The 22,494-nt window shown below is 41.7% G+C and overlaps 2 long non-coding RNA genes across 4 annotated transcripts; both read right to left on the bottom strand.

Annotated features, from left to right (window-relative positions):
• Positions 1-10,819: 10,819 nt before the first annotated feature.
• LOC123095157 (uncharacterized) lies at positions 10,820-12,028 on the bottom strand. Its single transcript, XR_006446111.1, has 2 exons — positions 11,919-12,028; positions 10,820-11,342 (listed from the first exon to the last, which is right to left on the bottom strand). It is a non-coding gene; the product is annotated as an uncharacterized lncRNA (long non-coding RNA).
• Positions 12,029-12,834: 806 nt separating this feature from the next.
• Positions 12,835-16,403, bottom strand: LOC123093183 (uncharacterized). Of its 3 annotated transcripts, none has more exons than XR_006445138.1 (8): positions 15,816-16,403; positions 15,631-15,711; positions 14,890-14,933; positions 14,755-14,829; positions 14,548-14,649; positions 14,324-14,455; positions 13,435-14,232; positions 12,836-13,207 (listed from the first exon to the last, which is right to left on the bottom strand). It is a non-coding gene; the product is annotated as an uncharacterized lncRNA (long non-coding RNA). The 3 variants fall into 3 exon arrangements; XR_006445137.1 differs by having other exon boundaries at positions 12,868-13,207; positions 14,755-14,823; XR_006445136.1 differs by having other exon boundaries at positions 12,835-13,207; positions 14,755-14,933.
• Between the last annotated feature and the right edge of the window lie 6,091 nt (positions 16,404-22,494).

The raw sequence follows: 22,494 nt of genomic DNA, 5'->3' as shown, positions 1-22,494 counted from the left end.
TGCGCTCGCTATCGCCGCCATGAGCATCTCCACCCTCTGCCACGCGATCGCCCGGGTCCAGGTAATCTCTCTCTCCAACCCCGCCATCTGCTCCTCCCCGTCAATTCGGTTAGTCGCCAGGTCCATCGCCTCACTGAGAAATCACCCTGGATGTTCCTTTTCAAGACTGTACATAATTTGTTCTGTTATAGGGCTTTGTTAGAAAAACTGATTTAACTTAGTATTATTTTGCTCTAGGTTGCTGCACCTTCTGGTTGTGAATGGATCTGAGGGTTAACATGAGAAATCATCTGCTTAGTTGGTCGCTGTATTGATGACTAGATCGGCAACGCGCCTTGGCGCGAGGGTGCCTGTCCGAACATTTTGGTCAAACATGTAATATTAAGTTATTAGTAACTCAATTGCTATTCGGACAATAAAAGGGGCAGTGAAAGCATGATATTGCCACCATGTATCTAAATGGGACTAACAACGTCTAAATGAACTGGAGCTGTAAATAAATGTCAGACGGAATGTAACTAAAAATATTGGTACTCGCTTAACGTTGCAACCTGAGAAACCTCGAAACACCCACCCATGAAGCTATTGCATCACAAAGTATAGATAAATGTTACACTTTGTGTATGTGAGCCAAGAGGGTTAATGTCAAGCTGTTGTAAGCTAAACAGAATGAAACGTTTTGTATTTCATATGTTTATACAACGAAAGCAATACCACAAAAGTTCAGTATGCTACAGAAAAAGTGAAAGGCTCAATTGTTCATGATAATTTATTTACAATATATACTACACAAGGCCACAAAAAAGAGAGTAACATCTATGCATAGTTTCTATACTAAGCATAGGCAGAGTGCATACAAAACATGTGTTACACATAATTTTTATTGCCCAACACATTTGCAGTTGCACAGGTCACATGTTACAGATAGATAAGGTGCCGACAATGATAAAACAAAAAGTAACTAATAGGCACACAAGCCTTCGTTTTCCCCTCTAGCGGAGATTCACTTTTACCTAGAACTTTATCTCCTTCGCATCTACAAAAACTACATCATCTGAATCTGTATATCTATCTATTCCTTTCTTTTGTGTCCGGTGTACCATATCTTTGTTCTGAATTCAAGTGAGTAAACATTGATATGTACACAGTATCAAACAAAAGTAAAGGGAATTAGGGGGTAAAAAAGCTACCTGTTGCAATAACCAAATCCCTGTTATAATTCTGACGCAAACAAAAAAGTAAAAATCCTATGGAAGATGTAGGATTCATGTGCAAACCCTGAAAAGAACTGGATGGCTACCATAGTTCTTTCAGTTCATAAACCAAATAAAGTCTGAAGCCCTCCTTCTCGAAATTCAGAACTCTGTATCCAGCGAAAGGAGATATAAATGCATCAATGATTCGATCTTCGTCACATAAAGGCCAAGTTGAACACCAATGGGTTTGTTTGCACGTATATTTTGTAGTTGATTAGAGCACTACATAAGTTATTAACAGTTAAGGAAATGATAAATATGCTAGTAATGCTAATTAGAGTCAGTATTGTAGCGGTAACTCAATCAAATCCATCTAAATATCTATTATCAATTTGTGACTTTGTCAGTACTATGGTAGCACGACAAACTTCTACAAAATATCTAACTCTAAACAACCCCAAGTTCTCAGGTTTGAAATAACTCTACACAAATAAATAACTGATTTATTTCAAAGTTCAGTTAACATCTCGATGGAGAACACACAGGAATAGATAATCTCTTGGATTATATTTGCACATGAAGAGATGAGGTATGTCACTCCTATGTGTGAACCAATTACCTAACCAGGAAGCATTCCCCAAACAAACCGGTTTCTAGCTAGCACTTGGAGATCACCAATCAATGGGTATAATAGAATAGAGGGAGGGGTAGAAAACGGTGCTTGATTTTAGAAGGCACCAAAAAAACCACCATGTGGTGGATGAATTGGTGCGGAACTTGAACCGGAGGAATCCAGGGAAGTCAGCATCACAGGTTGTTGGAAATATGCCCTAGAGGCAATAATAAATTAGTTATTATTATATTTCCTTGTTCATGATAATCGTTTATTATCCATGCTATAATTGTATTGATAGAAACTCAGATACATGTGTCGGTACATAGACAACATCATGTCCCTAGTAAGCCTCTAGTTGACTAGCTCGTTGATCAATAGATGGTTACAGTTTCCTGACCATGGACATTGGATGTCGTTGATAACGGGATCACATCATTAGCAGAATGATGTGATGGACAAGACCCAATCCTAAGCCTAGCACAAAGATCGTGTAGTTCGTATGCTAAAGCTTTTCTAATGTCAAGTATCTTTTCCTTAGACCATGAGATTGTGCAACTCCCGGATACCATAGGAATGCTTTGGGTGTACCGAACGTCACAACATAACTGGGTGGCTATAAAGGTGCACTACAGGTATCTCCGAAAGTGTCTGTTGGGTTGGCATGAATCGAGACTGGGATTTGTCACTCCGTGTGACGGAGAGGTATCTCTGGGCCCACTCGGTAGGACATCATCATAATGTGCACAATGTGATCAAAGAGTTGATCACGGGATGATGTGTTACGGAACGAGTAAAGAGACTTGCCGGTAACGAGATTGAACAATGTATCGGTATACCGACGATCGAATCTCGGGCAAGTACAATACCGTTAGACAAAGGGAATTGTATACGGGATCGATTGAGTCCTTGACATCGTGGTTCATCCGATGAGATCATCGTGGAACATGTGGGAGCCAACATGGGTATCCAGATCCCGCTGTCGGTTATTGACCGGAGAACGTCACGGTCATGTCTGCATGGTTCCCGAACCCGTAGGGTCTACACACTTAAGGTTCGATGATGCTAAGGTTATAAAGGAAGTTTGTATGTGGTTACCGAATGTTGTTCAGAGTCCCGAATGAGATCCCGGACGTCACGAGGAGTTCCGGAATGGTCCAGAGGTAAAGATTTATATATGGAAAGTCCTATTTTGGCCACCGGAAAATGTTCGGGATTTTTCGGTATTGTACCGGGAAGGTTCTAGAAGGTTCCGGAGTGGGGCCCACCTGCATGGGGGGACCCACATGAACGTGGGTAGTGGGGGCAAGGCTCCACACCCCTGTTCAAGGCGCACCAAGATCCCCCCTTAGAAGGAATAAGATCATATCCCGAAGGGATAAGATCAAGATCCCTAAAAAAGGGGGATAACAATCGGGGGGAAGGAATGATGGGATTTCTTTCCTCCCACCTTTGCCAACGCCCCAATGGACTTGGAGGGCAAGAAACCAGCCCCCTCCACCCCTATATATAGTGGGGAGGCGCATGGGAGCTTAACCCAAGTTCTGGCGCAGCCCTCCCCCTCTCCCAAGTCCTCCTCCTCTCCCGCGGTGCTTGGCGAAGCCCTGCAGGATTGCCACGCTCCTCCACCACCACCACGCTGTTGTGCTGCTGCTGGATGGAGTCTTCCCCAACCTATCCCTCTCTCCTTGCTGGATCAAGGCATGGGAGACGTCACCGGGCTGCATGTGTGTTGAACACGGAGGTGCCGTCCGTTTGGCACTAGGATCTCCGGTGATTTGGATCACGACGAGTACGACTCCTTCAACCCCGTTCACTTGAACGCTTCCGCTTAGCGATCTACAAGGGTATGCAGATGCACTCTCCTTCCCCTCGTTGCTAGATTACTCCATAGATTGATCTTGGTGATGCATAGAAAATTTTGAATTTCTGCTACGTTCCCCAACAGTGGCATCATGAGCTAGGTCTATGCATAGATTCTTTGCACGAGTAGAACACAAAGTAGTTGTGGACGTTGATTTTGTTCAATATGCTTACCATTACTAGTCCAATCTTGATTCGGTGGCATTGTGGGATGAAGCGGCCCGGACCAACCTTACACGTACACTTACGTGAGACAGGTTCCACCGACTGGCATGCACTTTTTGCATAAGGTGCCTAGCGGGTGCCAGTCTCTCCCACTTTAGTCGGATCGGATTCGATGAAAAGGGTCCTTATGAAGGGTAAATAGCAATTGACATATCACGTTGTGGTTTTTGCGTAGGTAAGAAACGTTCTTGCTAGAAACCCATAGCAGCCACGTAAAACATGCAAACAACAATTAGAGGACGTCTAACTTGTTTTTGCAGGGTATGCTATGTGATGTGATATGGCCAAGAAGAATGTGATGAATGATATGTGATGTATGAGATTGATCATGTTCTTGTAATAGGAATCACGACTTGCATTCGATGAGTATGACAACCGGCAGGAGCCATAGGAGTTGTCTTTATTTATTGTATGACCTACGTGTCATTGAACAACGTCATGTAATTACTTTACTTTATTGCTAACCGGTAGCCATAGTAGTAGAAGTAATAAGTTGGCGAGACAACTTCATGGAGACACGATGATGGAGATCATGATGATGGAGATCATGGTGTCATGCCGGTGACGACGATGATCATGGTGCCCCGAAGATGGAGATCAAAAGGAGCAATATGATATTGGCCATATCATGTCACTATTTGATTGCATGTGATGTTTATCATGTTTATACATCTTATTTGCTTAGAACGACGGTAGTAAATAAGATGATCCCTCATTAAAATTTCAAGAAAGTGTTCCCCCTAACTGTGCACCGTTGCGAAAGTTCGTCGTTTCGAAGCACCACGTGATGATCGGGTGTGATAGATTCTTACGTTCACATACAACGGGTGTAAGCCAGATTTACACACGCGAAACACTTAGGTTAACTTGACAAGCCTAGCATGTACAGACATGGCCTCGGAACACAAGAGACCGAAAGGTCGAGCATGAGTCGAATGGAGGATACGATCAACATGAAGATGTTCACCGATGATGACTAGTCCATCTCACATGATGATCGGACACGACCTAGTTGACTCGGATCATGTAATCACTTAGATGACTAGAGGGAGGTCTATCTGAGTGGGAGTTCATAAGATGAACTTAATTATCCTGAACATAGTCAAAAGATTCTTGCAAATTATGTCGTAAGCTCGCGCTTTAGTTCCACTGTTTAGATATGTTCCTAGAGAAAATATAGTTGAAAGTTGACAATAGCGATTATGCGGACAGTAGAAAGCTTATGTCCTTAATACACCGCTTAGTGTGTTGAACCCCAAACATCGTCTGTGGATGTTGCGAACATCGGACATACACGTTTTGATAACTACGTGATAGTTCAGTTAATGGTTTAGAATAGAGGCACCAAGGACGTTTTCGAAACATTGCGGAACATATGAGATGTTTCGAGGGCTGAAATTGGGATTCCAGGCTCGTGCCCATGTCAAGAGGTATGAGACCTCCGACGATTTTCTTAGCCTGCAAACTAAGGGAGAAAAGGCTCAATCGTTGAGCTTGTGTTCAGATTATCTGAGTACAACAATCACTTTAATCGAGTGGGAGTTGATCTTCCAGATGAGATAGTGATGTTTCTCCAAAGTCATTGCCACCAAGCTCTAGAGCTTCGTGATGAACTATAATAAATCAGGGGTAGATATGATGATCCTTGAGATATTCGCGATGTTTGACACCGCAAAAGTAGAAATCAAGAAGGAGCATCAATTGTTGATGGTTGGTGAAACCACTAGTTTCAAGAAGGGAAAGGGCAAGAAGAGATACTTCATGAAATGGTAAATCAGCTGCTACTCTAGTGAAGAAACCCAAGGTTGAACCCAAACCCGAGACTAAGTGCTTCTGTAATAAGGGGAACAGCCACTAGAGCAGAATTACCCTAGATACTTGGTAGATGAGAAGGCTAGCAAGGTCGATAGAAGTATATTGGATATACATTATATTAATGTGTACTTTACTAGTACTCCTAGTAGCACCAGGGTATTAAGATACCAGTTCGGTTGCTAAGTGTTAGTAACTCGAAATAAAAGAGCTACGGAATAAACGGAGACTAGCTAAAGGTGAGCTGACGATATGTATTGGAAGTGTGTCCAAGTTTGAAGTGATCAAACATCGCACGCTCCCTCTACCATCAAGATTAGTATTAAACCTGAATAATTGTCATTTGGTGTTTGCGTTGAGCATAGACATGATTGGATTATGTCTATTGCAATATGGTTATTCATTTAATGAGAATAATGATTACTCTATTTATTTGAATAATACCTTCAATGGTCTTGCACCTAAAGGAATGGTTTATTGAATCTCGATCGTAGTGATACACATTTTCATGCCAAAAGATATAAGATAGTAATGATAGTACCACTTACTTGTGGCACTGCCATCTAAGTCATATCGATATAAAACGCATGAAGAAGCTCCATGTTGATGGATCTTTGGACTCACTCGTTTTTGAAAAAGTTTGAGACATGTGAACCATGTCTATTGGTGTATACGCATGAAGAAACTCCATGCAGATGGATCATTTGGACTCACTTGATTTTGAATCACTTGAGATATGCAAGTCATACCACATGGGCAAGATGACTTAAAAGCCTCGTTTTCAGTAAGATGGAACAAGATAGCAACTTGTTGGAAGTAACACATTTTGATGTGTGCAGTCCAATGAGTGCTGAGGCATGCAGTGAATATCGTTATGTTCTTACTTCACAGATGATTCGAGTAGATGTTGTATATTTATTTGATGAAACACAAGTCTGAATTATTGAATGGTTCAAGTAATTTCATAGTGAAGTTGAAGATCATTGTGACAAGAGGATAAAATGTCTATGATATGATCATAGAGATGAGTATCTGAGTTACGAGCTTTGGCACGCAATTAAGGCATTGTGGAAATTGTTTCACAATTAATCCCGCCTGGAACACCATAGTGTGATGGTGTGTCCGAACATCATAGTTGCACCCTATTGGATATGGTGCGTACCATGATATCTCTTATCGAATTACGACTATCATTCATGGGTTATGCATTAGAGACAACCGCACTCACTTTAATAGGGCACCACGGAATTCCATTGAGATGACACCGTTTGAACTATGGTTTGGAGAAACCTAAGTTGTCGTTTCTTAAAAGTTTGGGGCTGCGACACTTATGTGAAAAAGTTTCAGGTTGATAAGCTCGAACCCAAAGCGGATAAAATGCATCTTCATAGGACACCCAAAACAGTTGGGTATACCTCCTAATTCAGATCTGAAAGCAACAGGATTGTTTCTTGAATCGGGTCCTTTCTCGAGGAAAGGTTTGTCTCGAGAATTGAGTGGGAGGATGGTGGAGACTTGATGTGGTTATTGAACCATCACTTCAACAAGTGTGTAGCAGGGCACAGGAAGTTGTTCCTGTGGCGCCTACACCAATTGAAGTAGAAGCTTATGATAGTGATCATGAAGTTTTGGATCAAGTCACTACCGTACCTCGTAGGGTGACAAGGATGCGTACTGCTTCAGAGTGGTACAGTAATCCTATCTTGAAGGTCATGTTGCTAGACAACAATGAACCTACGAGCTATGGAGAAGCAATGGTGGGCCCATATTCCAACAAATGGTTAGAAGCCATGAAATCCGAGATAGGATCCATGTATCAGAACAAAGCATGGACTTTGGTGGACTTTCCCAATGATCGGCAAGCCATTGAGATAAATGGATCTTTAAGAAGAAGACGGACGTGAACGGTAATGTCACTGTCTATGAAGCTCGACTTGTGGCGAAGAATTTTTCACAAGTTCAAGGAGTTGACTACGATGAGATTTTCTCATCCGTAGCGATGCTTAAGTCCGTCAGAATCATGTTAGCATTAGCTGCATTTATGAAATCTGGCAAATGGATGTCAAAATGAGTTTCCTTACCAGTTTTCGTAAGGAAAGGTTGTATGTGATACAATCAGAAAGTTTTTGTCGATCCTAAGGATGCTAAAAGGTATGCTAGCTCCAGCGATCCTTCCATGGACTGGAGTAAGCATCTCGGAGTTGGAATGTGTGCTTTGATGAGATGATCAAAGATTTTGGGTTTATACAAAGTTTATGAGAAACTTGTATTTCCAAAGAAGTGAGTGGGAGCACTATAGAATTTCTGATGAGTATATGTTGTTGACATATTGTTGATCAGAAATGATGTAGAATTTCTGGAAAGCATATAGGGTTATTTGAAAGGTGTTTTTCAATAGAAAACCTGGATTAAGCTACTTGAACATTGAGCATCAAGATCTATGAGGATAGATAAAAAATGCTTAATGGTACTTTCAAATGAGCATATACCTTGACATGATCTTGAAGGTGTTCAAGATGGATCAGTCAAAGAAGGAGTTCTTGCCTGAGATGTAAGGTATGAAGTTAAGACTTAAAGCTCGACCACGGCAGAAGAGAGAGAAAGGACGAAGGTCGTCCCCTATGCTTCAGACGTAGGCTCTATAGTATGCTATGTTGTGTACCGCACCGGAAGTGTGCCTTGCCATGAGTCAGTCAAGGGGTACAAAGAATGATCCAGGAATGGATCATTGGACAGTGGTTAAAATTGTACTTGGAGTAAATAAGGACATGTTTCTCGATTATGGAGGTGATAAAGAGTTCAGCGTATAGGGTTACGTCGATCCAAGCTTTAACACCTATCCGAGTGACTCTGAGTAGCAAACCGGATACGTATAGTGGAGCAACCATTTGGAGTAGCTCCAAGTGGAGCATGGAAGCAGCATTTACAATATGACATAGAGAATTGCAAAGTACATACGGATCTGAATATTGCAGACCTGTTGACTAAAACCTCTCTCACAAGCAAAACATGATCAAACCCAGAAATCATTGAGTCTTAATCACATGATTATGTGAACTAGTTTAATGACACTAGTAAACTCTTTGGATATAGTCACATGGCGATGTGACGTGTGAGTGTTAATCACATGGTGATGTGAACTAGATTATTGACTCTAGTGCAAGTGGGAGACTGTTGGAAATATGCCCTAGAGGCAATAATAAATTAGTTATTATTATATTTCCTTGTTCATGATAATCGTTTATTATCCATGCTATAACTGTATTGATAGGAAACTCAGATACATGTGTGGGTACATAGACAACATCATGTCCCTAGTAAGCCTCTAGTTGACTAGCTCGTTGATCAATAGATGGTTACAGTTTCCTGACCATGGACATTGGATGTCGTTGATAACGGGATCACATCATTAGCAGAATGATGTGATGGACAAGACCCAATCCTAAGCCTAGCACAAATATCGTGTAGTTCGTATGCTAAAGCTTTTCTAGTGTCAAGTATCTTTTCCTTAGACCATGAGATTGTGCAACTCCCGGATACCGTAGGAATGCTTTGGGTGTACCAAACGTCACAACGTAACTGGGTGGCTATAAAGGTGCACTACAGGTATCTCCGAAAGTGTCTGTTGGGTTGGCATGAATCGAGACTGGGATTTGTCACTCCGTGTGATGGAGAGGTATCTCTGGGCCCACTCGGTAGGACATCATCATAATGTGCACAATGTGATCAAAGAGTTGATCGCGGGATGATGTATTATGGAACGAGTAAAGAGACTTGCCGGTAACGAGATTGAACAAGGTATCGGTATACCGACGATCGAATCTCAGGCAAGTACAATACCGTTAGACAAAGGGAATTGTATACGGGATCGATTGAGTCCTTGACATCGTGGTTCATCCGATGAGATCATCGTGGAACATGTGGGAGCCAACATGGGTATCCAGATCCCGTTGTCGGTTATTGACCGGAGAACGTCACGGTCATGTTTGCATGGTTCCCGAACACGTAGGGTCTACACACTTAAGGTTCGATGATGCTAAGGTTATAAAGGAAGTTTGTATGTGGTTACCGAATGTTGTTCGGAGTCCCGGATGAGATCCCGGACGTTACGAGGAGTTTCGAAATGGTCCGGAGGTAAAGATTTATATATGGGAAGTCCTATTTTGGCCACCGGAAAATGTTCGGGATTTTTCAGTATTGTACCGGGAAGGTTCTAGAAGGTTCCGGAGTGGGGCCCACCTGCATGGGGGGACCCACATGAACGTGGGTAGTGGGGGCAAGGCCCCACACCCCTGTTCAAGGCGCACCAAGATCCCCCCTTAGAAGGAATAAGATCATATCCCAAAGGGATAAGATCAAGATCCCTAAAAAAGGGGGATAACAATCGGTGGGGAAGGAATGATGGGATTTCTTTCTTCCCACCTTTGCCAACGCCCCAATGGACTTGGAGGGCAATAAACCAGCCCCCTCGACCCCTATATATAGTGGGGAGGCGCATGGGAGCTTAACCCAAGTTCTGGCGCAGCCCTCCCCCTCTCCCAAGTCCTCCTCCTCTCCCGCGGTGCTTGGCGAAGCCCTGCAGGATTGCCACGCTCCTCCACCACCACCACGCTGTTGTGCTGCTGCTGGATGGAGTCTTCCCCAACCTCTCCCTCTCTCCTTGCTGGATCAAGGCATGGGAGACGTCACCGGGCTGCATGTGTGTTGAACACGGAGGTGCCGTCCGTTCGGCACTAGGATCTCCGGTGATTTGGATCACGACGAGTAATACTCCTTCAACCCCGTTCACTTGAATGCTTCCGCTTAGCGATCTACAAGGGTATGTAGATGCACTCTCCTTCCCCTCGTTGCTAGATTACTCCATAGATTGATCTTGGTGATGCGTAGAAAATTTTAAATTTCTGCTACGTTCCCCAACACAGGTTTGATCATTGGTTGGTGAAGGAGGGGGTTGATGCAGTGCGGGGCAGAAATGGTGGTGGTGGCGCAAGAGGCCATGGACGACATATTCGACGTTGCGGCCCGGTCCAAGACGGCATGGCCAATGCCATGATATACAAAACCTTCTACTTGACAATCAAAAAACAATACTTTCAGCAACACATTGCTCAATCTATGGAATAATTTTAAGGGTGGTCGATGTACATGTAACTATGATTTTGTAACTGTCACTCTGCATTTGACAACACAGAACTTAGCTCCGCAAACATTTTCTTGTTGTGCATATTGGGAACCTAGAAACCAGACAATTCTTCTCACCTAAAGGATGATAAAAAACTGAATGCAGGCAATTCTTCCCTCCTAAAGGATTATAAAAAAACTGAATGCTGGCATGCCACGTTATACCACTTTGAACTATACATAGGAAGAAAGGGACACACTTGTGGTAACAAACTTTATCATGTGTCATTAATCATAATCAGTAATTTTTATTTTCCTAAACCAAGACTAATTGGCCATAACTTGAAACACCATGTATCCATTGAAATTTAGATTGGCGAATGAAAAAACCAAGCATGAAAGATCTTACAGTGAAGAGCAAGTCGAACCTGAGATTGATAATCTTAAATCAACCTACACAGAATCTGCACACAGAACCTATGATGATCAGACACCGTCGAGGAGGCCTATATCTGAAGGAAGTATATAACAACAAGAAGTCAAACCATATATTGTTCGAGAAAGACGATCAATTTCTCTATCACCCCAAAATTTATTGATAGGCAACAATAGTTGTACAATGATCAACCCGCAGACACCATGAACAATATAAGTGACACACTCATGTAAGTAGGCATGGAAGAACACTAATAACTGCAAGCTGATGCAACTAACTGAGAATAAAGGAGCCACAACTGAAATACATGCAAGCTGGTTGCAACTAACTGAGATAAAGGTTAGTATAAGTTTCCTAAATAAATTTAGGTTAAAAGGTAAATCAACTAAAGTTTTTTTGTTCTTGCTATACACTGGCATATGGGATCGGTAACCCACGCACTCTGCTCCAACCCAACAAAAATAGAGAAAATAGAGCATCAATCTTGCTTTCTTTAACGCTAGAGAGATCGGTCCCAAAAGGCCTTGCTCAAGAACCAGCAAGGCATCATGTTGTGTTTCCCACAAAGACCATGAAGCATAAGCAACTAATCATAGAAGTAGACACAAACTTGGTTACCTAGGCTCGAAATGCAGGGCTGGCGGCTACTCACCTAGGCTCGAAGTAGCTGTCTCTGTCGTCGGGTCATGGACAGTAAGGCGGGACAGATTCATCTTGGGTTCCTCTCCCTTTGTGTGGTGGCGGCCTGAGCTTCTCCTATCGAGCGCCAAGGAGGAAGAGATCAAGCAGAATCGGTGAGTGGGTGACTTTCGTAATGCAAAATCGGTGAAACTAAAAACGCATGCTATAGTTTGAAGCAAAGAAGTAGCATACGCATTGGAGACATCATTGTTTTAATTATAGAAGTGGCATCAAATTAAAAAATACACAGAAGTGCCACATTTTTTCCAAACCAATAAAACTGAAATAATCTAAGAATATTATCATTACAGAGCAATAATTTCTGAACTTGGTGTCTATCAAAAGTAAAATAATATAAGGAAATCTCTCTACTATCACTACAACCTTGCAAACCAAACCAATCAGTAGTATAACAATCAGATCGATGATAAGGGCTTTTGCCCATGATTTCCATGTAAAATAGCATCAGTAGTACATGAATTATGCATAATCACGTTTTTGTTTGTGTTTGCAATGCATGGTGTGTTATCAATAGCTTCTCTGGCCAATAGGTAACAACCATCTCTAGCTGAAAATTCCATCACATATCATGCCGTGGATTGAAAATCCTATATGTTTATCCGATGAGAACACCTACAGATTATGTGCGGATACAAAGCACCACGATGGCAGCCCCAAGAAAAGGTGTGTGAAGGAGGGGAGAGGAGAAGATCTCCAACCTCGAGCTGGCACACGAGCTGGGATAGTGCGGGTGTGGATGGCAGCAGAGCAGGCACTGAGAAACCGAACGTATGGTCTCGATGTTGTTCTTGATGCCGTCGTTGAACGCCTCCCTGCACATCACCAGCCAAAACAACCACACGCATGAACATCTAGCTCACAATCACATAAACCTGAGAGTTGTGTATTGTCTCATAACTCATACAAAACATGAGTTGTGTATGTATTCTTAGGAAGATATTAAAATTGCATCAAGTAGCAGGCAGTCTATTGTATATATTTTTTACAGTGGTAATGTGAATATAAGATAAGATGGTAGTATAAGATATCACAAAATATGCTACAAACATGTATATTTCACGGATAGATGGAGTGGCCTGAAATTGCATGCAAGAGGTTGAGAAAAGAAGAAGAATACTTGTTAAAGAATTACTGGAACAAAGGCAAAAGTCTGCGAGAATTTTCCACAAAATAATGATTTTGGACATGTATACTTGGAGAGGTGTCACCGCTACATCCATGAGACCACCACGGGCAGAGCTATAAGAAAGTAATACAAAAAAACTAATTTTTATCGATGGTCGGATGTGCACATTCTATCCATTGGTATATGTCGAAGAATGTAGTATTACTTTGACATTTAGCAAGTTGAATGGATAGTACATAACAATTAAGGCAAGTCATTTTTCCAAAAGGTGCATGAAACTCATATATCAGTCTATATAGCACACCACGGTAGCTAATGAGAGAGAGATCGGGAGAGCAACCTGCAACACTCAGGTCAGGTTGTACGCGGTGATCAAAGAAGTTGCGCGACAAAGTAAGCAAGCGCACCCAGCGCCACCAGTCGCTAGTCAGAAGCAAACTATTATTAGGAAAGAAGAGGTGCATCACAATTGCTCATTTTCATATTAACAAATTAGATTGACACCAGATGGCAAACTGTAATACATATACAAAGATCAAGTACTCTCATGATGCATAGCATCCATTAAACTAAATTATACCTTTTGAGCGTGCGCGCACACACACACCGCAAACTAATCTGGAATTTGGAAGTATGTTCTTTTTAAACCATAAAATCTTACGTGCAGCTTTAAATTTAGTAAAATTTTAGTTACATTCTTTTTAATTTTCAACACCCTGGAACCTAGATAAAATCCCTCAGTAATATCCTAATCGCATCAATTGCAAAACTACATATAGTGAATAATCAGAATCAGACATGTAGCTGAACCCAGTCCCAGTTTGCTGATCAACATAGATAAGATTCGACTCCTGCAGTAGCCAATATCCAATTCCAAACAGAGAGAAGATTATACAGGGTCTAAACAATCTCTAAGAAAATATTATACAGATTGATTGATTAGTACGCAAACTGTCGGTATATATAATATACATGATCCCAACCAAACTCATTCCAGAGTAGCGACATGTTGTCTGCTATGTGGAAGGGGCCATTCTCGTAGAAGAGGGCTAGCTCGCTGCAGTAGCCGGGTCTTCCCGTCAGCCAGATCACCACTGGGTCCTCCTTGTGCCGCCTGAATTCGAAGAAGTAGAACAGCCTCCATGAAAAAGTGGCAGATGTAAGGCATAGGATCATCATGAGAAACGCAACATGAACGAAGAGGCTGGAGGCTGCATGAGTGAGCTCACCTGGCGTCATGAGTGGTGGGGAGGCGGTAGCACCCAGTGTGGTGCCCGAGGTTACTCACCGACGTCACAACAACGACTTTGGATAGAATCACCACCCAAAAGGATCAAATATTCAAGTGCGGCGCATAGTTCCTTCAAGATAAAAAGAACAGCTGACTATGTGATGTTTCAAATAGTCCATCCAAAGTAGTGTACTGTGATATAAATAACGAAGGATCACTTACTGATTAGGATCTCCTCCATAGCTAGCAATAGTATCACAAATAAATGAAAATGCCTCAAAAGCATCACTGACCATGTCACTTATTGTTCCTTGGGGCAAATTTCTGCAAGATATATTTACATATTTCATCAACCAGACATATGTCAATCTATACTTACTCGCCTAGAAGTCATGAAATTAGATAGAAATGCCATCAAAGGGTAAGCACCTATAATCAATGCAAGCGACTATAATTCCACGCTCCGCTAACTGTCTTCCAAGAAGAGCACCCCACGCCCTGTAACTAAACAGAATCATGACCATCAACAATGGAAGTCACGGAGAAAGGTGTCTTGATATGTACCTTATCTCCTCCTCTATATGGACCAGCTGGTGATAGATGTGTGGCTGTAGAGAGAGAGTTGACAGTAAACAAACCGAAAGCAATGAAAAAGGAAAACAAAGAGACTTATTACATAGGTGTATTATAAATTTTCTTGAACGGGGTATTAAATTGCCTTTCCTTTAACATTATCAAATTCCACATAATCCATGCTTTCATGGATATTATACATAGGCTGGGGGGCCATGCTTCCTTGAAGCACTGGTCTAATATAAAAAGAACCTTTGCTTCAGAAATATAAGTTGGAAAAAAAATAGCTGCTGATATACAATGTAAGAGTAGGATAGAGAAAATACTACACTAAATTCCTGCTCCTGTCATTTAACTAAAAAGTGGAAACCTAACCAAATATTCAATGGAATTGCTTATACTCTTCGTCCCAGCAAATCTTTCAAGTGTGTACAGAACTACTGATGGAACGTAAGCCTATACACTACATAATCTGAACTCTTTTGGAAGGGAATTAATAAGAAATCCATAAGTTGGAAATTACTGAGTAAATAAAAGAGCACAAATATTACATATATAATCTTCCCGGCAGTCTATAGGAGTTTTATCGAACACCTACAGACAAATCTGGAGGAAGATAAGCTACCCTTCCAATCTAAATCATCGTCACACCAGCATCCACCCCTTTTCTCATCACCCAGATATTCACAACATCCATACAACCTGGGAAGTATATCGTGTAGAGGAGCTCACCCACAAATCTGCCCTACGGAGGGGCACCTCTTGCTGCTCCACCTATTGAGTCTTCATCCGAATGCGCAACCCATGCACCTCCTGCAAAGTCCAAGATGCGATTTAGGGAGGAAGAAACGCATCATAAGATTGAGCTTAGATAGGAAAAGAAGAATCGGGGCGGAGAGGACATGGAGATGGCTTACCATGCTCATCTTGGCGTCCTCTCCGGCGGTGCGGACGTAGCACGAGCTACTCCTGTTGAGCACCAAGCGCAGCAGCGGCGTGAGCAGTGGCCTGTGCCCTTTGCTGACCTACACCCCTCCGTTGCGCCGCGTCGTCGTCGTCCTCGTCGTCGACGCCCTGCTGCTGCGCATGTGCGGGTGCGTGGGTGCGGGATTGGTTGGGTCGGCGCGGGCAGGGGATTCTGGCATTTGGGAGGGAGGGGACAGGTGGGTGGGGTGGGGTTGGGGGCTGGATGGCCGAGGACGAGAGGGGGCACTGGGTTTGGCGTCTTGCCGGTTCAGACGAGACGGCGGCGGGCGGCGGCAGCAGCGGGCGGCGGCGCGGCAGGGAGGCGGGCGGCGGGCTAGGGATCAGGTGAGAGGCGAGCAGGAGAAAGAGGAGAGGGAGAGGAGCGAGTGGGAGAGGCGACCGCCAGGTCCTCTCAGCAGAGGCGGCGGCGCGAGCGCGAGCGGAGGCGGCGGCGCGAGGGCGAGCGGGAGAGGAGGCGCGCGGGAGGGGAGGGGAACGAGAGAGAGATAGGGAGAGGAGGCGCGCGAGAGGGGAGAGGAGGAGGCTAGGGTTCACCACGGGAGCCGACCCTTTAATACCCCAGTGAGCGAAATGACGAAAATGCCCTCGGCGGGGCAGCGTAAGTACGCGCAGTGGCACGAACGAGACGGTAACTATTCATTCCAGCAGTAACTTTTTTTTGATCCGATGGATGAGGTCTTCCAGGGGTTGATCCGACGGCCCAGATCGCATCAAGCATCCCAATCCAACGGCCAGGAATCCCAAATCGCCGAGGAAGCGGGAGGATGACCTGCATTCTTATTTCTGGATGCAGCCCTTGATGGTTCAGATTTCCCAAAGGAGAAGAAGGAGGTGCCGAAAAAGGATGGGAGCAACAAAGTATGATTCGAAGATTATGTTTTGTTGCATATCTTCTATGGAATGCTGTTGCTAGTAACAAAGCATGCCTTCTCTTTGGTTCCTTTATATGGAAGTAGCATCAAATTGGGATATGTGAACTCTTTTGACGCTTGATCTCTTTAGTCTCTCCGGTTAATATAACATTCATTATTATTTTTAACATTATTTGTCTTTCACCTGGAGATTCGTTCTTTCTGGTTGTTTAGAGATGACAAATAGATGTAGCTCAGTCTGAGCATGAGTGATAGCAGTCTTGCAGCTTATGTTTACCATGCAAATTTTACTTGGAAGAAATGTTGATGGTTGTTTCTATGTTTTCAGTGGAATCAGTTTTCTTGACCCCATGGGAGAAGTTAGAAGTGATATTCTCGGGAGTTCCCACCAACTGGTTTGATGTATGTTGGAACAGGTATTCTCACCCACTGTGGTTATCCAACATGTTAGTCTGTTACATGATTCATTATTTACACATGATCCAGAAACATGTTTTCGCATAAAATTCACTGTCACATAATAATTGTATTATAACTGTTACAAAAATATATTTTAAAAATCGCAACTAAGCATGTCTTGAAGGTCCACCTTTTGAAGCAATGAAGGTCCATCTATAGATGTGATCAATGATGCTTCGTTCAATGTATGGGATATTGTTTTGAGCTTCGTTCTCATCATACTTTAAAAGATGCACCAAAAATTGCTTCCTCAACTGAAAACCATCCTACATATGCATTATACAACATTGTTGTAACAAGTTGCATGTGCAATGTGTATACAAATAAGCATAGTGTCAATACTTACGTTGGGTATGGGAAAATATAGTTTTCCATCGCACAATGAGTGCATGTAATTAAAAACCAAATACCCGGACATGGCACTGCATGTATGAAATAAACACATAATGTGAGTCGAATGAATCAATTAATATTGTAATGCGTTTAAAAGATTCATACCAATGTGAATTTGTTGGAGCAACAGGAACTATGCATTCCCATTTAGAGATATCATCCTTGAATGCAGGGTTTGCAACTTCAAGCGCAAGGTTTAGGTTGTCGACCACAGTTTTAAGTACATAATTCCCCAAAGTAGGTATTGGTATCGGATCAAAAATTTAGACAATTTTTTTGTTTTGATCCAACACAAACAATAGAAATAGCCCAAACATATACCAAGGCAATAAAATCTACAATGATGAGATAGTTTAGAAATATAAATGGAATATTAATTAAGACCAAACAAAGCACTGTTAGAGATGAAAAATTAAAATTTTACCGTATTACATTGTGAGATATGATAATCATTACTGTCAGGCCAGCTATGAAACAACCGTTTCAATGTAGCAATTTCCACATTTTCACGATGACTTGAGTCTCGTGCATAGTGGAACATCGACTAAAATAAGAATGAGAAAATATTAGTGCAATGAGAAAAAAATGTAATACATGATTATAGTAACTTACACAAAAGTTCAGATCCATATAGTGAGATGGAATGTCTCTGAGAAGCTGGACTTCGTGGCGCGCTAGTATCCGCACAGCCATATTAAAGCAATGTATATCCATGTATTCATCATTGTTCAATATGTTTTTTATTTGTCTCAAATTTAGGCTAATAGGGTACGGATCAGAGCTTTTCACCCATTCGCTCCTATAAAGTTGAAATACTTTCAATTATAATGACATCAGAGTAATTTATTGGAATAATACAAAATGAATTAAAAAAATATGGCTTACTCTAGTAGAGCGACATCATCAACCATGCTGATGAACAAGCATAGTTCATCTATTAAATCATCTTTTGTTGGATTGACAGACGGTGAAAGTATAAATGATTGCGAGATTAGCTCGACTTCTCCTGATGTATTTGATGTTTTGAAATTCTCAGGAGGTGTATCCAGAATCATACATTCCGTGGGATCTATGTTGTTGTCGTCATCTTCCATGTCTCGATTTCTTATGTTATCATCATTCAATTCCGAGTCCACTAAAATGACAGCTAGTTTTGTTCTAAAATCTGTCATATGTTCCTATTAAAATAGTAATAAGAGTTAAATAGTGATACAACATAGAATAAGTATAATGGTACAGAGTGAAAAATACCTGTGTTGGAATGTCAGACAAAATATTTCCTTTGAAGTACTCCATAAAATTTATCATCCACAAACCACAAGATGACCTGCATCATTACAAAACTCAAATTTATCATCCACTTTTATCATTTTCAAAGGGATTCATATTTTTTTTAAATCATCAAATGATCATGATTATAACAAGCCGCGATGAAAACAAAAATTTCACCCACGCAACATGTGAACCGGACATGCCCTTTGAAATCTAAAGACATTTTTATTTTGTTTGGAAAAAATGCCAGGAGCAGGAGCAGGAGAAGTTGCTGCTGGCAACCTCCATCTTGATTAGGATCACCACGATGACCTCTGTGTGCTGTGCTCGGGACCCTCCCTATGCTTCTCGTCGCTCCTCTAGGTCCAGGTTAGTCTCTCCGACCCCGCCGCCTGCTGGTCCCCGTCAAATTGGTGCATATGTGTATACTTTCATCTCGTATACTTTGACATATCCATGCTTTATTCTTGTTGTGCAGAAACTTCTTTTGTGATGCAACTAATGGGGAAATACAAAAATACAAATAATTTCGATTACTTTGAGCCTTTGAGTTAGAAGGTATACCAATCTCTTTGCCGTGTGCTCTTAATATACTCTTCTCTTGGCCATGCTGAGATGTTTAAGTTTTTCCACTTATCAGTATTTAGTTCCATTTGAAGCGATGCATATTCGAATACATTTTCCAGTCCTTTGAGTTGTTGAATGAATAAATGACAAAGTATTAGCATCACAACCGAACAAGCCCAGAAATTGTCTTATCAAAAGATGGTGTAGTGGGACTAATGACTAACCATAGCGGTGAGGTCTTTGCGGCTCATTCCTGGGCCCAGCGAGTCGAGCACCTGGATGCATCGCTGCCCTGTATTTATAACTGCTAGGTACCAATGGAAGTGTTCAATGTTAACTGGAAGGAATATCTGAAAATAGGGTTTTTGTTAGTTTAGGTCCCATATACAAACATTCGTCCTTGATTGAATTCATAGTAATATGTATGGAACTGAGACTCACCATATCATTTTCTAAATATGTTTTAGCTCTGTTTAATACCCACCTTGGCGCGTCATCCCATATAGAGCTAAATTCCTTTATCATCTTAGAGATGCATGCATTTTCTAAGAACACACTTCCACCTGACCTCATCTGTAGATGCTCTTTAGCCCTTATGCAATGTATGTATGCGTCTATGATCTGCAATATTAAGTGCACACCTTGGTTAAAGGAGGTAATAAAAACTCATGTTAAAATAGCATCGTCTTGTCTATATATACTTACTTCGTCGCCAAGAAATTATTCGAGGAGTAATAGACGTTCTAAGTGTCGTCTTTTGAGATGTGAGTCGTGGATGCTCACTAAATTTCTTTTATCGTTTGGTTCAGACATGATATTTTTCAATCACGGACCAATCATCGCCGGTGCAGACGTAATCTATCATGATGTAAGTAACAACATTTAGTAATAAGAAAGAAAATAAATGTAGCAAAAGCAGGGCATAGAAATTAAATGTAGCAAAAACAGGCATAATATATCATGATGTAAGTAACAAAATTTATTAATGATGACCACAAAAATAAATTTAGCAAAAGCAGGGCATAGAAGGATTTGTCCGTGCCTTCTGGAGCGACCACATAGTCTTGTGCCTTCTTAGGTATGTTATGTAGTCGGACAGGCTTCCCTGTCTGCACAGGCATTGCTAGCTTGTGTACTATAATTTCTGCCCCTTCCCTGCCGAACGTTTGTTCAAATTCTTCGTCCTTAGGGGCATCCATTTGTTCACTTGTTTCGTTGTCGGTTAATTCCTGGGAGCAACATTACAAAGAATGATCCGTATGCAGGATTAATAAAGGATTAATAATATAATTAAGAATTAGAACTATCTGGGACATATTTGGAGAAGATGCTTGTGTCACTTCGGAGACTTCGGAATCAGTGTCCTGCGTGCTCTTCTCTTTCTCCACTTCATATTTGTTGGCTATTCCATTTGATTCTGCCAGCTTGCCCCTATAGTTTCTGCCCCTTCGGTGCCGAATATTTGTGCTAATTTGTCTTCATGAGCTGGCTGCATTTGTTTACTTGTTTCGTTTAAGGTTAATTCCTGAGAGGAACATTACAGAACATAATCCGTATGCAGGATATAATTAGAATAGAAACTATTTGGGACATAGTTGGAAAAGAAAAGACGCCTTTGTCACCTTGGAATTAGTGGACTGTGTGCTTTCATTTTTCTCCACTCCATCTTTGTCGGCTATTCCAGTTGAATCTGCCAGATTATCCCCTATAGTTTCTGTCCCCTTAGTGCCGAATGTTTGTGCTAATTGCTCGTCCTGATCTGGCTGCATTTCTTCACTTGTTTTGTTGAAGGTTAATTCCTGAGAATGAGGTGACAAAGAATAATACGCATGCATGAATTTATATAATTATAGTTAGAACTATTTGGGACATATAGTTGGAAAGGAATAGATGTCTTTGTCACCTCGGAATCAGTGGACTGCATTCTCTTATTTTTCTCCACTTCATCTTTGTTGGCTATTCCATTTGATTCTCCCTCACTTAGTAACTGGAACACACAAAAATACAATATTATCCAGTATTTATAAAAGAGAAGATATTCATCTTGGTTGGCTATTCCATTTGATTCTCCCTCACTAAGTAACTGGAACACACAATAATACAATATTATCCAGTACTTACAAAAGAGAAGATATTATTCATGTGAGTAAAGAATTGTATGTATGATAATCTAGTACAAAATACATATTATTTCGTCCTGCCAGAATAAGAATAATAATGACATGTGAAAATAAAAAGCGCCTTTGTTGCATCGGGGTTTGTATGCTTGTCTTAGGGTAGCACCTGATCAATCTGCATATTTTCTGTATCATCCATGATTTCTTGATCTTGTGATGCCTTTGTTGACTCGTGGTTCATATCCTCATCCTTGGCTCCCTTGTTGGTGTTTTCCTGAAAACCCAAGCATTTACTATTAGCACGCAGGTAATAGTAGTCTCATTCTTATTTCTACATCACACATAGATGCACATATCTGCATATGTTCTTAACATAGTGGTATGAGGACATTCTTTCCAATTAGATTTCAATATGTATTTGTTTGTTTTATTATCCAGTCAACTTTTTGAGAGTCACTTGGGTGACTATTCTCTCAAGTAATCAGGTGGATGTAGTAATAAGAATTTCCTTAGACACACAGAGCATCTTGGTAATTTTGCGGGGGCAAACAAAGCATGTTGATTCACTTTGTTGGATCCCCTCTAGTGACCATATTGCCTTCTAGATGTGAAATCGTGAATATTGTGTAATCACAGAGAGATATCATTACCACGATGATGGCAGATTGATCCGCAGAGCTCACCAGGGATTGCGACGCAGACATGGAGGAAGATGGTAGTTCACCACGGAGAGATGTGTACGGCAGGCTGGAGAGTCATGCGGTGGAGGAGGCCGGCGCGGTGGAGGGGTGTGAGGATGCGGCTTGGGAGAGAGGATGGAGAGGTGGAAGAAAACCCTACGGTGCAAAACCTGTTGGTTCTTTGTGCTCCTGATCGAGAGATCGTTAGTTGTAGGCAATATGTAAGGCGGAAATCACGGGAAGGATTTT

The sequence above is a fragment of the Triticum aestivum genome, chromosome 4B, assembly GCF_018294505.1.
Source record: "Triticum aestivum cultivar Chinese Spring chromosome 4B, IWGSC CS RefSeq v2.1, whole genome shotgun sequence".
Lineage (NCBI taxonomy): Eukaryota > Viridiplantae > Streptophyta > Magnoliopsida > Poales > Poaceae > Triticum > Triticum aestivum.
Note: the sequence above shows the minus strand (reverse complement) of the source record. Positions and strands in the feature narration are given on the sequence as shown.